The sequence below is a fragment of the Poecilia formosa genome, unplaced genomic scaffold (genome assembly GCF_000485575.1).
Source record: "Poecilia formosa unplaced genomic scaffold, Poecilia_formosa-5.1.2 Scaffold31, whole genome shotgun sequence".
In the NCBI taxonomy this organism is placed as follows: Eukaryota; Metazoa; Chordata; class Actinopteri; order Cyprinodontiformes; family Poeciliidae; genus Poecilia; species Poecilia formosa.
Genome location: NW_006799970.1, coordinates 1,260,336 through 1,276,205, shown reverse-complemented (window position 1 = coordinate 1,276,205; position 15,870 = coordinate 1,260,336). Strand labels below are relative to the sequence as shown.

Genomic DNA, 15,870 nt, shown 5'->3' with positions numbered 1-15,870 from the left:
CTTATTTTCTGTAAACATTGCCCAAAGGACTAAAACTGCTACGCACTACGTTTCTGTCCATTAAAATCAATCTTTGTAACCAACATCAGCAGCAACATTGTATTTGTCTAGTCAAGAATGCAGAGTCAACACATCAGATAAACTTTGTTTTTGCTGTCACAAGGCATCAGAGGAAGCCGTTGTGCTCCATGTAATCAAGACTCTGATAAAGATTTTGAGATTTAATTAACCAAATACTACAAATAAACATGAACAAACAATGGCAAATAAACAAAATGTCAACTTAAAAGTATTTTTATGAATACTCGATTGCTCAGACTTGTAACTTAATTCAAGGCTGATCGTTGCACAATGAAACCTGCATGACTAAGCATTCATGCTTTTCTTAAAAAACAACAACAAAAAAAACACATTTCATACAAACACGAGGAACTGCGCTAATATCAAGCTTCACAATTCATGGATCCAAAGCAATAAGAGCAATGCTCACTTAGTTACTCCGAAAATATAAGAATAAAACCTCATGTCAATACTGCGGCTGCACGCTGTCAGAACATAGTGCCAAAAAACTGTCATTAAACGATGTAATGAAAATAATGCGATAGCTTTTTCCCTCACTGCTCTCTTTCTCATAGGTCACCACAATGTTTTCACTCTGTGACCTTTTGGGTCTTGAACATTCTCGTCAGAATCAGGTGTGGGAATCTACCGCAGTGATATTCCAGCCGACATCTTGTAGATATTGATTAAATATAGATTAAACAAGGTGTTGGAAGGAGTCCGTCGGAGATTCTGATTGGTATTCGTCACACGGTTGCTGCAATTCTGATGATGCGAGTCTCCCTTTCCGTCGTCAGGCAGGAACATGGTCAGCGACGTCACTCAGGTAGGATGTGAAGCTATCATAATTCTCAGATAGTAAACATTGAGACTTATCTGACGTAGGAACGTTTTTCTTGTTGGGTTTGTGTAAATTGTACATTCAGTTTCCTACCATTAGCTGAAAGGAGTGGAGCCTGGTGTGGTCTTCTGCTGTAGTCCATTTGTGTCATGGTTTAAAGTGTTGTGCATCCAGAGTTAGTATTAAACTCACCTTCAGTAAAACAAGTACTTATCTGAGCTACTGTTATTGTTCTATCACCTTGAACGGGTAACCTGGTGTCCTCTGACCTTTAAAAGCCAATTTCAATCACATAACAATTGACTGGATGATTTATATTATTCAGACCAGTATATTAGTAGCTCCTGAAATTTGCCTGTTCGGCTCCAACAACCGCGCTGAGCAAAATTTAATTAAACGTCCTTTATTCCCAGATCTGATGTGGAGTTTGAACTTTGTACCTTATAAAGTGGCCAGTGAATATATTTACAGTTCAAATGATTACTTCCCACTGATTACATGTGGATGAAATTACATTACTTGAGATCCATTTGTATTACCATTTTTAGTGTTGGTGTTCTGACCTTATGCAGGATAAGAAGAAGTTTCCTAACAACAATCTTCCTATTTTTGGCCGAATTCATTCAACCACTGTAGCATCGTTACCGTTTTGTAGAAAGTGCAGCTCTATTTGGGTCTGAAAACAAAAGCAGCCACTCAACTCAGTTAAAAACTGAGGATTCAGAGAGTTAATAAATCAAATCTTAGTGCACAATGTTGCGAAGCGATATTATCCCACCCAGACCGGAGAGCAACCATTAAAAGATGAGGAGGAGAATTAAAATAACCGTTAAGAAAGCAACACACAACATAATTGGACTACAGCTCTTTGCATAATGTCCAAACAGTTTAAAGTCAGCAAAATGTAATTTGAGAGTGAAATCCCTTAAAATAAATGCTGTATGAAGTAGTTATAGTAAGTCAGTAATACTGATTCTCCTGATGTTATTTACACAACAATGAACACATGAATACGGTACATGTCGTTGCAGTCTTGATGTCATAACTTCACTCAAAAAGGATGATCTTTCACTACCGATAGATGATGCATTCATTCAGTCTTTTTTTTTAACACGCGAGATCCGAGAAAATACACAGAGTTAAAAGACACAAATGACAACTCAGTTGGGCAGAGAGACACTGAAACACTTGCAGCTGTTACTGCTGAGAACGATTCCAAATGCACGCCACACTTTACAGATTTTCCACTGCAAAAAATAACATTTGGAAAATCACATCAACACATTAATGTTTGCGATTGTAATGTGAGTTTTTCCAAGGCAGTAGTTCATTATGCACACCTTTTGGTCATAAAAATAAAAAAATAAAAAAACAACTAAATGCTCAGCAGCGGATGAGTCGGTGGAGTCGGTGTGTAGGCGACACAAGCACACCAAGCAATCACATTAATGAAGTGCTACAAGCAGAGCCAATTAGTAAATTGAATACACCCTTGTTAACTGCTATTAGTATAAAAACACTCCCTATTGCTGCCAATAAAGGACACCGATTTGTTTGGACACATGTTTTGGCCACAAATGATAGCTTTAAGTCTTTCACAGTCTATCATGTTGTTGTCAGAAATCTTGTTTTTTTTCTTTGCTAAAGGTAAATCATTTAAATTTTCTCTGCTAAAAAAAAAAAAAAAGAGAGAGAATGATGAGTGATCTCTGGTGTTTTGCAGGGTGTGAGCGGTTTCTGGCTTGACAAACCGTCCACTGATTGGAAGAAAACGTCATGTTGATTGAATAAGCCACAGTTAGATGGGTGATGATCTTTAAATCACACTGTGAAAACCAACATGCCGGTTTTAGTTAAAGGAATTTAGTTGAAGAAATAAGTGTTCGTTTAATACTGTGTGATTGCTTAGAACAGTACTGAGAAAAAGGTGGCACGACAGACACAACTTCATATTTCACAGATAACTGAAACTAATTTATTTATTTTAATTAATTGTTAAATAACAAAATAACTGATTTTCTAATCGGACGTTTTTCAAAGCTGTCAACAACAAATTGACCGAAATCTTTTGCAGCATGTGCATTTTTTTAACATTTAGCCATCCAGGTAAGTCTGCTTTAGGTGTACGGATGTTTGTATTTATAAGTGAAACCCTGCATGCACAATGAAGAACACCATCAAATGTTGTTTATGCCTCAAATAAAAATCACAAGTGCTCAAAGTAGATACATTTTGCTCTCTGCCTCTAAGCTGTGAAAAACTATCCTAATACAGCTTGATAAAAATGTTTTCCTCAAGCAGGTTTGCTCTGATTTAAGCCTCAAAATGTTGTGCAAATTTAGTTGCTGCAGGAATACAACACATGCAAATTGATAACTCATCAAGAAAATCAATGCAACACGCACAGCGTGGTGGAGCTACATGGATTTTTCTGTTCTTGCTTTAGCAAAACCACCACTTCCTGTAGCTGATGGTGAAATAAATACAACTGCAAAACAGCAGCTAAGAATCGCTGCAGGTGAAGTGGGAAGTTAGTAAACCGGTTTTTCATCACTGTGCATCCAAAAAGCAACAGCAGCAATCCTTTTTGTTTTTACGGTTCATTTAAATGATCGTGTACAAGTTTTTAATAATTGAGGGATTGCTTCAAAAGTGAGATACATTCTTACATTTTACGATTGGTGAGCTAAAGGCAAACATTTTCTTTTACAGATTATTAAAGAATATAAATATTTCAAGTATTTTCAGTTAAGTATCAAATATAAAACTGAACACAAAAGTAAAAACAGTATTTTTAGCAAGCAGAAATTGGAAAACAATTTTGTATAGTTTGAGCGGACAAAATCCATTCCTTTCAGAGCTGTGGTGCTTTTTTTTTTTAAATAAAATATTTACGTTCTATAAAATAACATGAAAGCTTAATTAGTTGAAAATAATTCAAAGGATGTTTCATCTCCTACACAAATTTGTGTTTTTCAGTATGGCATTAGGTTATAAGCACCTAATACCACACTAGCAATAGAAACTCTTAGTTTATAAACTGTGCAAGAAATAAACTTTACCTGTTTTATTTCTGTGACAATTGCCAAAATCAATTTCCTTTACTAAATCCCTCAATAATGAGATTCAGAATTTTGTATCAAATTTCTCCATCCAATGTTTATTTACATTTCCTCCAATTTTGGTAGAATAACTAAATAACTTGGATGAAACATTTTGAGAGTTTTTTTCTCAACAAAAGTTTGAGGCTGCCTTGTTCACTCATATATTACCTCCTTAATTCAGTTTTAATTCAGTTTGTTTAAATCGCCCCACTTCACAATTAACGTCACACATGTAAAAGTGTAGAAACTAATTGTGATGAAGGAAGAAGAGATTGATCATTTGAATATACCACATAAAATAGAAATACATTTAAGTATGATGCAAATTAGCAGCATTATGTATATAGTAGGGTAAATTGGTAATTCCACAGATTTACCATGTAGATTACTTTAATGACGCTGATGTTGCTAAACTGATTCTAAATGTGATTAAAATCCATTCTAGATGATCATTAGGAATATTTCAGATTGAGCTTATTTTTTTAATCAGATTTTATTCAGACCATCTCAGCAAGACGGGGAGAAAATGTTTAAAATACAATTCTTAGTATGTGTTGAATTTGCATCGATGGGCATCTGATGAGCTAGGTTCAGGTTCTTTCATAACTTTCCAAAAGGGGGTTTGAACACGGTTGAAGTCCTTCTTGGTCTTGACATGAACTTATGACTTCTCAACAGAACCCCACTTCAAGAAACCTAAAATCTCTCTTTTAATCGTGACCTCTCTGTATATAATCTCAAAAGTACATATGTTCTTTTGGCTTGTGCAATGACCCAAAGTTAAGAGCTGAATCGAATGCACACCACAGGAGACGGCGCTAAGCTGTCAAGCTAGCTGCAAGGCCCACTGAACCCTTCAGAGCTCACAACCTGTCACACTATTTTAAATCCGACATCAGCTACACTCTTCTCCCATTTTCAGAGGTCACAAAGGGATATCAGGAACATGAAAAATGCAGAGACTTAACCAAACCCCCACCAAACCATTTTTTCTCTAAGAACCCACCATGCATATTTTGTACTTATCGTTGCTAGTACTTCTGTACGAAGTGTGTACTTTTAGGAGGCAGACGATGTACTTGAAAACCTTATAACAATCTGTGATCATGAAAGACCTTGCAACAAATTGACCTCAATGAATGGACACTGACCCATCGGAGAGCGGTAGCCGGACATGATGGAGTATAAATCTAAAGAAATGGCAACAGGAAGATCGAACACATGACGAGACTACGGTCTGCCAGTCTGGATGGCGGTGGTGGCAGGTTCCTCGGAAAGACATGAAAATTGCAAAGTTTGAGATGTGACAGTGATGGACTGAAAGACGTGGAGAAAAAAAACAAAAAACGGAAAGATGAACTGCAAAAGAAAAAGCAAGCAGTGGGGGCGGGGCGTACTGGGAGCTGGAGAGGCTAAGTAAGTGGCAGACTGCCACGTCGGGCATTGCAGGACAGAACAGACTCATTTAGGCGTCTGCAGTCGATGGTGGTGAATGGCAGTAGTGCTTCCTCTGCTGCTAGTTTCAGGGACGTGCCTGGAGTGTAGAGCAGTCGTCTTCCTGTGGCCTGGGGCCTTAAATCAGTTCTGCACTAGACACACCAAAGAGCAGCTGCGCACACTCTTTTTCCCACTGTTTCTCTACCTCTCTCTTTCTTCTGGCCAACAGATGCCCTATTTGCTTAGCGTGGCCCCCTTGGTGAGACGTAGGAAAACAATGCAGAGTTTGAACTTGGTGGGATTCAACAAAGCAAAAAAATAAAAAATAAAAATGTTTTTAGAAAGACAGAATTTGAAACAGAGCGTCAGGGAGAAATAAAAGTCCATGTGGACTGTAAAAAGGGATCCAGAAAGCATTGTGTTAAAGGTCGGGTATGGAGGTTTCTCACTGAGCTCCAAGTGATGCAATGCTGGAGGCTTACAGAAAAACGGAGATGTATACCTGAGGTAGTTTTGACAAGAAAGGCAGCATTAAATGGAGGCTTATTTTATCCAGGGCTGGCTAAGTGTTACACTGAGAGTAGTAAAGTTAGGCCTTCCCTTTACGCTGCTGCCCTTGCTTCTGTCTAGCGGACACCCTGCATTACAAAAGCAGCATCCCTTTGAATCCTGTTGGGTTTTAACCTTACCCGAGGACAGCAAGTGCCCGCTTTTCCAACAGTTGCTCATGGTAATTTATAATGCATGACCTGAAATGTTGCATTCCTCCCTAAGGACACACACACACATATATATATGCATAATCGACGACAGGTTTTATGAAAGCAGATGGTACGCAGCACTACATCCAGAGGGATGCGTTTTGCAAAGAAATCCTGCTGCTGGCAAGGCTGCAAGCCACTGGGTTAAAAGAGAGAGAGAGAGAAACCTCCAATGTTGCATCAAGATTCAAATGCCCTTTTCATACCCATCAACATTTGAGTTATAACCACCACCAAAACCAATCTAGTTGTCACCAAATGAAAAAAAGGACTTGTACTTGTTCAGACCCCTAAAGGTACAGACGTTTCCCATCAACAGAGGCTTAGGTGTGGACTTTTATTGCACATATGCAAAATAAACATAAACTTCCTTAGTATTACTACAAATAGTCATCAGTATCTGACATAATTTATGCAAGCACAGGTAAAAGTTTTTAAAATGAAAAACTCAGGTGAGATAAATATATCTGGTTTGACTTAATTTATCAAGGTCTACAAAATCTTCTATTCATGGGGACGTCATAAAAAACTATTAAAATGTTAAATTTCCAAAAAGATGTATGCTGCAGCTAATTAGCGTGCAGTGAAATGTGATTGAGTGCTCTGGGGATTTTCTGTTTTATTCTCATTTGGTTGCTGAGTCACTTCCCTGGTTTTCATTCTGTTGAAAAGCAGCGATTTGTCTGTGATTTTTGAGTCCCACAACCTAAACAAATGCTCTTCTTTCATCACTGCACAACATATTTCAAAATGTACCTATTATTTTCACTGATTCACGTTGAGATTTCATAATTAATTCTCCAGCTTTGCTTTATTTCATTCACGCCCTTCTTCACCTTGTTCGCTGCCATTTGACACCAGCTGACAACATTGGCGAGATGCTTGACCGTGACGACGAGCTGACATGGAGAAAGGATGGTTCTTTGGGGACACACATGGGAATGATAAGTGGCTGCAGGGTATTTTCACTGCAGTTTATGCATGCATAAAAAGATTTGGTGTCAAAAGCCTCCTGTCCGACTGCAAATCAAATCAACATAATTATGAATGAATGTGCAAAGATACATGTGTGCCCATGCATGTCCTTGTGTCTCTGTGTGTGCACATGCACTCTAGCAAGTGGCAGCTCAAGGACAAGGACAGTGTGCAGATATGCCCTAAAAGCATATACATTAAGATTGCCTACGCATATTGAAATGGAAAACAAATTGTTAAGGCGGGGTTGTTTGAGTAGTCAGCGACTAACTTACACCAAACAGCGAACAGTGCGAATCAACTTTGGGATATTCTCAGGGAGAAATGATCAGGATTTCAAACAAATAGTCACTCATAGAGTTCCTGCAAATGGTAGTAAAATTACTTCAGACTTTTCCAGACTCGTGAGTTAAAAGTTCTCAGTTCATTATGCTCATCTAAAGCTAATATACTAATAGTTTATCCTTAATTTGACAGATATTTATGCACCGACAAGGTTTTTAAACATGCCACCTACAAGAAACAGAAAAAAGGGAAGAAAGTAATGAAGGAATAAACCAGAGGTTCCCAAACTGTGGGGCGCGCCCCCTAGGAGGGGTGCCGTGTCATTGCAGGAGGGGCGCGGGAAGCCGTCTGGATGAAAACAAAAAAAAACATGAACACTGTATGCGCTGGGTTTTTACCTTAGAATGGCCAACTCTCTGTTATTCCTATGTCAATTTTATACAGTAGAGGCTTCCACACTTCCCATATCTGTGTCCTCCGTCACTTTATCAGCAGTTAAAACTGTTTAATCCGTTGTTAACATGTTGTAACCTGTTTTTCCGAGCCGCCTTTAAACGCAACATGAGCGCTACGACGCTCGCGCTGGGTTTACACCTGTGAAGGAGACCTGCTGCTGCTGTGCGGAGCTACGTAGGTTTGTGTTAGAATCACGGCAGCAAACCAGCAAAACGCAAAGAACTTTTCACAGTTTTTCCCTCCAAACTAACCGACTGAGTTGAGTAAAGCTGTTGGATGCAGGTAATGTTAGCTAAAGGATGACTAGCTAATATCAATACAGGACCTTAAGCTTAACAAGTACCTTGTAGGCTCCCGATGTTGGTGTCTATTTTCAGCTACGTACATTCATTTTGCCCCCCAAAAAGTCGATTTGATGTATCCCGTCCAAACCCCAAACAGTTGCCACGGGAGATTAAATGATTTCTCAAACATGCACGAAGGAATCAAAGCAAAACTCCAGATATGTTTTTGATGTAGAGCTAAAAAAAAATGTTGATTTCACATAATAAAGCCCCTTTAGATATTTTCCTGAAATCCTGCTTCTCTACATTAAAACTTCCCAATCTAAAAAATATACTAATTTGACTGGCGTTGTGCATAATTGAGCTCTTCAGATAAGCATATTAATCATGCTGTTTTTTTTCTTCCAAGAACAACAAAAGGGAAACGTTATGATTCATAACAGTCTAAAGCTGCTTCCTCAACCCTAAAAGGATCATTGGGTTCCACATTAGACTCACAAACAAAGCTTATGTTTTACCAAGCTGTCCCTTTCCTGCTATGGCAGCTTAATTATGAGCCACCTCTGATTAGTAGTGGGAAACATTGGGGAGGCAACATTCATAACAAAACAAACTTAAATTAGAAAAATAATAATAAAAAACTGAGCAAAATACATATATATTGTCCTATTTGTTGCCTTATGTTCCTGTATTTGTCAGAAAGTTATTTTATAATGGATGTAGACACAATAAATAAATAGTTGTGAGGAAAAAGATCTTCCAGACAGGTACGTATTAAACTTTCCACATAAACGTTTTGTAATTTCTTTGATATTGCAGAAAGATCGATGATTGCTGTGAGAGACAATATTCCCGATGCTGTAGGGAGCAATATTTCATATATTCATTTCGTTTTATCACATTTCCATTAAGTTTAGCGTTTTGGAAAATAACGACTTTTTTTCCCCCACCACAAACAATCATCTTAATTGGGATTTGGACCTGGAGGCTTAAATTTTATGACCTAATCATGATGGCGTTATATTATGGTAAATGAAAATGTGTTTTAAGTGCCAGCTGTTGTTTTGTTCCACTGATGACTGGATTTGTTTCATTAGGGTCTGTACTTAATGTGCAATGGAGAATGAGTGATTTGTGTTTTTGACTGCTGAATGAGATAATGAGATCCTTTGATTTAATGGGAAGGATGCAAAATTGACTCTCCACACTCAAGTACACGCGGAGGAATAAACCAACATAGCAAGAAGCTATGATTTACAGGCGGCATAGAGATTTTTAGTGTATAGCGAGTTACTTTTCTTTGTTTCCAAGTTTCTCAGCATTCATATAAATATTTTATATAAAAGCAAATGCTGACTGGTTGGAACTGTAAAGTGATTCCTGCAGGGACTCAACAGTAAGCTTTAAAAAAAGAACAAAACAAAACATGCATTATCCCTCTAAGTGTGAGGTCCATTAACCCTTTCATGCTCAGTGGTCACTACAGTGGATAGCTGTCTAAAAGCCATTTTCTTGATCTGGATTTTTATGTTATAAATGCACACAGACCACTGAAGTGGACACTAATGCATCATAAAGTACACATCAACTACTGGCCATCAACTGCAAATGCAAGAAATTATTTTTGTTAAATCCAATATGGCCGACGGAGAAAAAAGCACGCCGACCGACCCGGTCCCTCCTTCTACTGTAGACGACTCTTGCAGGTAAAAAAAAAAAAAAAATGTTACATCAGATAACCCCAAAAGAACAATACTACTGATGTGTTTTTCAAATAACAAATTCGTATTTGGAGAAAAATTCACCTAAAAAAATTTAATAAAATTTTATTTATTTATTTATTTATTTATTTTTTTTACAAAATTTTTTCCCTACCTTTTTTATGCCTTAAGAAAAAAAAATCCTGACACAAAGGATCATAATTCATGCATGAAAGGGTTAAATTTGGATTTATTAATCATTTATTCATCCAGTGTCTTGTGCTGATCCAAGATCATGAATTGAGTGTCGAACCTTTTGCCGAACAACAGAGGTCCTAATGTTTGATCTACAATTGCTGCTGAAATGTTTAGCTTCAATAAGCTACAAGCTGTCTAACATTTTCACACCTGAAAAAGGGAGAAAAAGGGAAAAGCATTAGCCTTGTTTGTCACCTTCCCAATTACTTAATGAATTTTGACAGTTTGGGGCTGTGTTCATTTATAGTTCATTCATTTGTAGCTCAGCAGGCAAGATTAAAAATAGTGACCTTGTTTTTTGTACAAACACACAGAATAACACACCTGCAAAAAATAATTAGGTGCATTTCTTTTGGGAAAAAAAAAAATCCCAGTTTATAAGGGAGAAATGTGATAAGAATTTCTGTAAAGAGAAGGAAAAAGAACTGAGGACACTGAAAGCTAAAAAAGGTACAGAATCATATTTAGATTGATATTAGAAAAGGTCCAAACATTTACAGCTAAATGCATAAGATCTGGATAAGCAAAGGAAATAAGGGGGTGAAAAAAGTCTGGTCAGATGAATCTTTGCTGAAACATTTGGACTTTACTATTCGCTCAGAGAAATTTGCATTTGAGAACATTATGGTGTGGATATTCCTACAGTTTATATTACAACAATCAATAAAACTCTTGTTTTCAGACAAAGAAAGGAAAACTGCAAGAAAGTCTCAGTAGATCTTGGCATTACCTATAAAAGCTTTTGTAGAAATCAATAAATATATTCCTGTGTGCTCCTTGTGTCCCCAAATTTTGTATATTTACAGAGAAAAACAATGACATACCCGGTGTTTATTATTTGCTGTACAGTGTCTGCTTACAAAGACAATTCAGTCTGAAAAAACACAATATGAGGGGAGAAATTAATTTGAGCGTCAGATCTGGTGACTTAAAATCTACCTGACAAAAATATTACCAGCCCCTCTGTCAGATCAGTTTCTTGATAGAGAAATTAAAGTCAGAGATAAAATTACCCTTTTCACAAAGTGTTATTTCACATAAATCACATGAGGATGGGTGGGGATATATTTCTTTTACTTGTCATGTTTTGTTGTTTCTCTTTTCCTAATGATTGTTTGACTTTAGTCTCAATATATCCTTCAGACATTTGTCTTGTTTTTCCTTGCAAGCAACATCATCAACAAAAATCTTTAGTTTCCAAATTATCCAAATTCATCGTCGCCTCGCTTAAAATATGCACATATTTAAGAACACTTCTGCATTGTGAAGCTCAGCAATATTTTATAACCCGACTCATTTGATGTTTGAGGTACATTTTAAGTTTATTGGCCAGACAAATCAGACTAATGACAGACCTGCAGTGCTCACATATGCACAGACCTCAGAGCAACACTACTGACAAGACACTTTTGATATATATATAGCACTTTGGGAACATCATTTTTGTCAAATACTTGGACTGAAAATGTATAATGATTAAATTAACTAACTGACCCACAGAATGTGGCGCTTTGGCAGACTCAAAGCTTTTAATCATTACTGCAACGCTGAATAAATGAGCTATTGGCTGTGACTCTGCCTAGATAAATATATATCTAAAGTGGATAGATGGAGGGATGGATGAATTCATTAATAAATTAATGGACACTTTCAAAATAAATTGAGTTTAACTCCATTGCCTTCGGATTTGACCTTCTCATGTCTCCTTTTGTCAAACCCATCGTTTCATGACGGCCATTTGATCAACTAAGTTACATGACATCTGCCAGTAATTGTCTAACTTCTTAGAAAACAAAAGTCTGAATTCCCAAGACAAGAACAACATCTGTAGGTCAAATATACCATAAAATGCTCGTAAGCATAATATGCTAAAAGAAAATGTTTGTGTTAAGTTACAAAATGCATTTGAGGGCATTTTCATTTGGAAAATTTATTTAGCAAACCCTGAAAAAAAAAAAAAAAGATTGTATACAAATTGCTAACAGTAAATCAACAGAGTTATAAAATATCCCTTACGTCTTAAAAGCACCCGACTCATTCAGCTGAGAATGTCGAAGCTGTGTTTAATATCCACAGTGACACAGAGCATGAAAAAGGTCAACAGTGTAGAGAATCAATCATGAGGAACCAGGCATCAAGGATAAATTTGATGCACAAGTGATAAAGAGATTGAATATTGAATGCTCTGAATGCAGAATAAAGACGGGCTGCAGCATCGGCTGCGGTCGATATCATCTCAAGTGTTGGGAAACCAAGGAAATGCTTAATAACAGAGACAAATTTGGTGGAAAAAGTTCCGGAATAAACAATTATCACCTGTTGTTTAAAAATAACCCACAATCTAACTTGTGAATTCATTCTCTTTAAACATAAAAACTTAATATTTTAGCGAAAAACCAACATTTGAATGGACGGAGTTTGTTTCCAAGCGGAAACGCCTCTCTGACTGCCAGCTTGTGCTGCTCTTGTCGTGAGACATGAGAAGAATACAGTGTTCAACAGCTTTCCAAACTAAAGTAGGGCTTTCTCCATCCATCACCCTCTGCCACAGACAGTCATCCCTGGATTTAGCCATAGGACATGGCAGATTTAAGACCGCCGTTGGATCAGCCACACACTGGGCCTCCCAGTGATTTCACCTCAGGGCACGTAGTGATTTTACCACCAAGCTTTTTCCCTCCTCATGTTCACCTTCTCTCCTAAAGAACTGCACAACGTGTGACGGCGGTCCTAAAAGTTCAGTAACTGTTGAGTCTCGACTCAATTGTGGGATTTTGTAATGCATTGCTATCAAGAAATGAAAATAATTAGGACAGTTTGTCTTTATTATATGGCAAAGACATAGAAATAAAGAGAAAAAAAAAATCCACTCCTAATGCTTACAGGAAATTGGTTGCCCATATATGGCAACTGTGCTTTGTCAGATGACTTTCTGCTAACTGGTATTTAATGATCAACTAATTTTGTCTCTGTTGTATTGGAATTATAATTGATTTGGTGTGTATGTTATTGGATCTGCACCTGACTGTATGATTAGAGTGTACTAAATAAATTATTTTGAATTCAATTTGTGCAGAGTTATCTTCTACAGCTGCAGCCGAACTGGAGCCGTGTGTCTTCTGGAGAGTTTGAGATGACATTAGAAATTTCATTTAAAATAGCAGAAAGCACTGAGCTGACTAGATTAAATTATATTTGGCTCAGAAGTTTTGACCTGAGCCAAATATGTCATCACTGTAATCATCACTTGGCTCAAATCCTCAAAGATATTCTGTAAAATGTGGATCTAGATTTTTATTATCACCGAAAACCGTCAGATAATAACTTATAAGTAGCAAACCAAGAGGTCCCAGAAGTCATGAACTGAGGATATAAGTCACCTCAGATTTAAATTATGCAACTATTATTCTCAGAAACAGCATAGCGCACATTTTAAATGTAGATCGATTTAAAAGTTAAGAAAGGATACAAGATATTTTTTCTCTCTTGTAGTGTTTTCCCAGCAGCGCTACGACGGCTGCAGCTGCAAAATTTAACCAACATTTCACACGCACGTCTTCTTTGTGAAGACGTCAGTGTAAAGCATCGGCAGACGGCGTTCTGAGAACTTGAGCACAAAAGAAATTGTACTCCAACACATCGGACATGACACGCTGCCTCAAGATATCACACGTCACATCGACGAACGGGAATTATTGTCCCCTATGTAAACCACAGTAAATCACAAACATTTTTTTGGATCAAATCCTTATATTGCTGACTGAAACAGCTGCGTTGGCTTTTTCAGAGTGATTAAAGAGGATAGCATCCGCACTCCAGGCCAGTTCTCCCCGCATCACCCCTCTTCCCTTGTCTCCTCCGCTCCGCTTTCCGTTCCTCTGTTACAGCCACTGCGGCTAATCAGCGCCTTGAATTTAATCAGGCTTCATCTGAACTGAAAGTTGGCCCTAAGCAACAATGGTTGAGCGGGGAATTTGTGAATGAAGAACATGGTCGGACTTCTAATTATCAAAGCGGGGAGAGACAGACAGAGCTAACATTGTTGTAATTGGTCAACTTGTGGATGAGAGGGAGCGAGAGTGAGAAAAGGAAGAAAAACACATCAAGAGAGATGAGAAACAGAAAAAGGGGATCTGAGAGGAGCATTTGGAGGAAATCAAACCAAGCGACTCAAGATGGGATCCCTCTTATTTAAGTGTAATCTCACGCCGAAGCACAAAATGCAACGGGAAGCAAATGAAGCCAACATTCTTCACTGCTTTACTGTTTCTCATATACCAGCAGCAGTCAATTTTCTCCTCCTACAATAATCCGATGTGTGTACTATTGTTTCCTTTACTAGAGTGTTATGATTTTTGAAACAGTCGTTGTACAATTAAGTAAACTGTAAACCATTTTAATGTCAAAACCTGCGACGTCGAAAGCACCATTTTCTTTTCAAAGTGTCCTCAGTCGTCCGCCAACACAGATGTAACGCACTTGGAAACAGAGAGGAAGCATAAACCAAAGAATCGACATAAACATTTGAATAAATGTGATAAAGGGAAATCTTCCCAGAGAAAATCCACCAGAGTAATTTCACTGCATGAGATAACAGTCCGCCTCCTCTCCAATCCTGTTGGAAATAAAAAAAGGAAAAGAAAAGAAAACCAGTGTGTCGAAGCTCGGGGGGGAGTTACGCTGACTGGCCCACAAATACGAAGCTGAAGTTGGTTTCCAATTCCAGCTTCCAAAAGTTAAAGGGCGATTCCACTTAATCTTTCACTACTTTCCGCATCTATAATCGACTCTAGTTTAAAAACTACTACACCTAGACACTTGAAACTTGGACTGGATTACTCTCTTCTTCAAGCTGAATATTTAAAACCTTGTTTGTGATTTGTGAAACCTTTTCCTGATTTGTGAAAACTCAATAAAGTTAGATTTTCACAATTTTTGGCATCTCTTTCATACTAGAACTGCTCTAATTAAAAAACTACAACTCCTAGACACTTCAAACCTGGACTAAATTATTCTGCTCTAATAACAGAATATTTAGAATCATGTTTGGGATTTGTGAAACTTTTTTCTGATTTGTGAAACTTCAAAAAAGGGCAATTTTGCCCTATTTTTCGGTCTCGATCACACAGGAGCTGCTCTAATTCCAAAACTACGACACCTAGACTCTTCAAACTTGGACTAAATAATTCTGCTCTAATAGTATAATATTTAGAATCATGTTTGTGATTTGTGAAACTTCACTTAACAGACCCCTGCAAAAGATCTTTCCTTCCAACAGCCATCACCATCTAGAGCCTCAGATCTGTCCTCTCACACACGTTCAATTACTTGAACCAAATCTTTTAAGCATGACTTTAACTCTTGCCAAATCTAAATCTAATTTTACATAGAAGGTCCCAAAATCTTCAAATACGTTTTTTATTATTATTATTATTTATTAAAGCTTTTATTATTAGAATATGTTCAGTTGGATCTCTGTCTTTGTTGATCATCTTTAAACTGAATACTTTTTTTATGCTTCAGAAATGATTTGATTTCAACTTATTTATTAGATTTTTATAATCTATATATTTTTGTTTAGGTTTTTTTTTACTTTTAAATTCATTTAGTTTACAGTAAATATTCACATGTTATATTTCTATGTATTGTCGTATAGATCCATTCATTATCTCTCTGCCTAACAAAATAAACAACTTTTTTTATTATTGG

At 37.2% G+C, this 15,870-nt stretch overlaps 1 protein-coding gene across 4 annotated transcripts in view; it reads right to left on the bottom strand.

The window, feature by feature from the left end:
• Positions 1-15,870, bottom strand: part of grik4 (glutamate receptor, ionotropic, kainate 4) — a 345,779-nt gene that overhangs the window by 266,972 nt on the left and 62,937 nt on the right. The gene's annotated exons all lie outside the window — the stretch shown is intronic.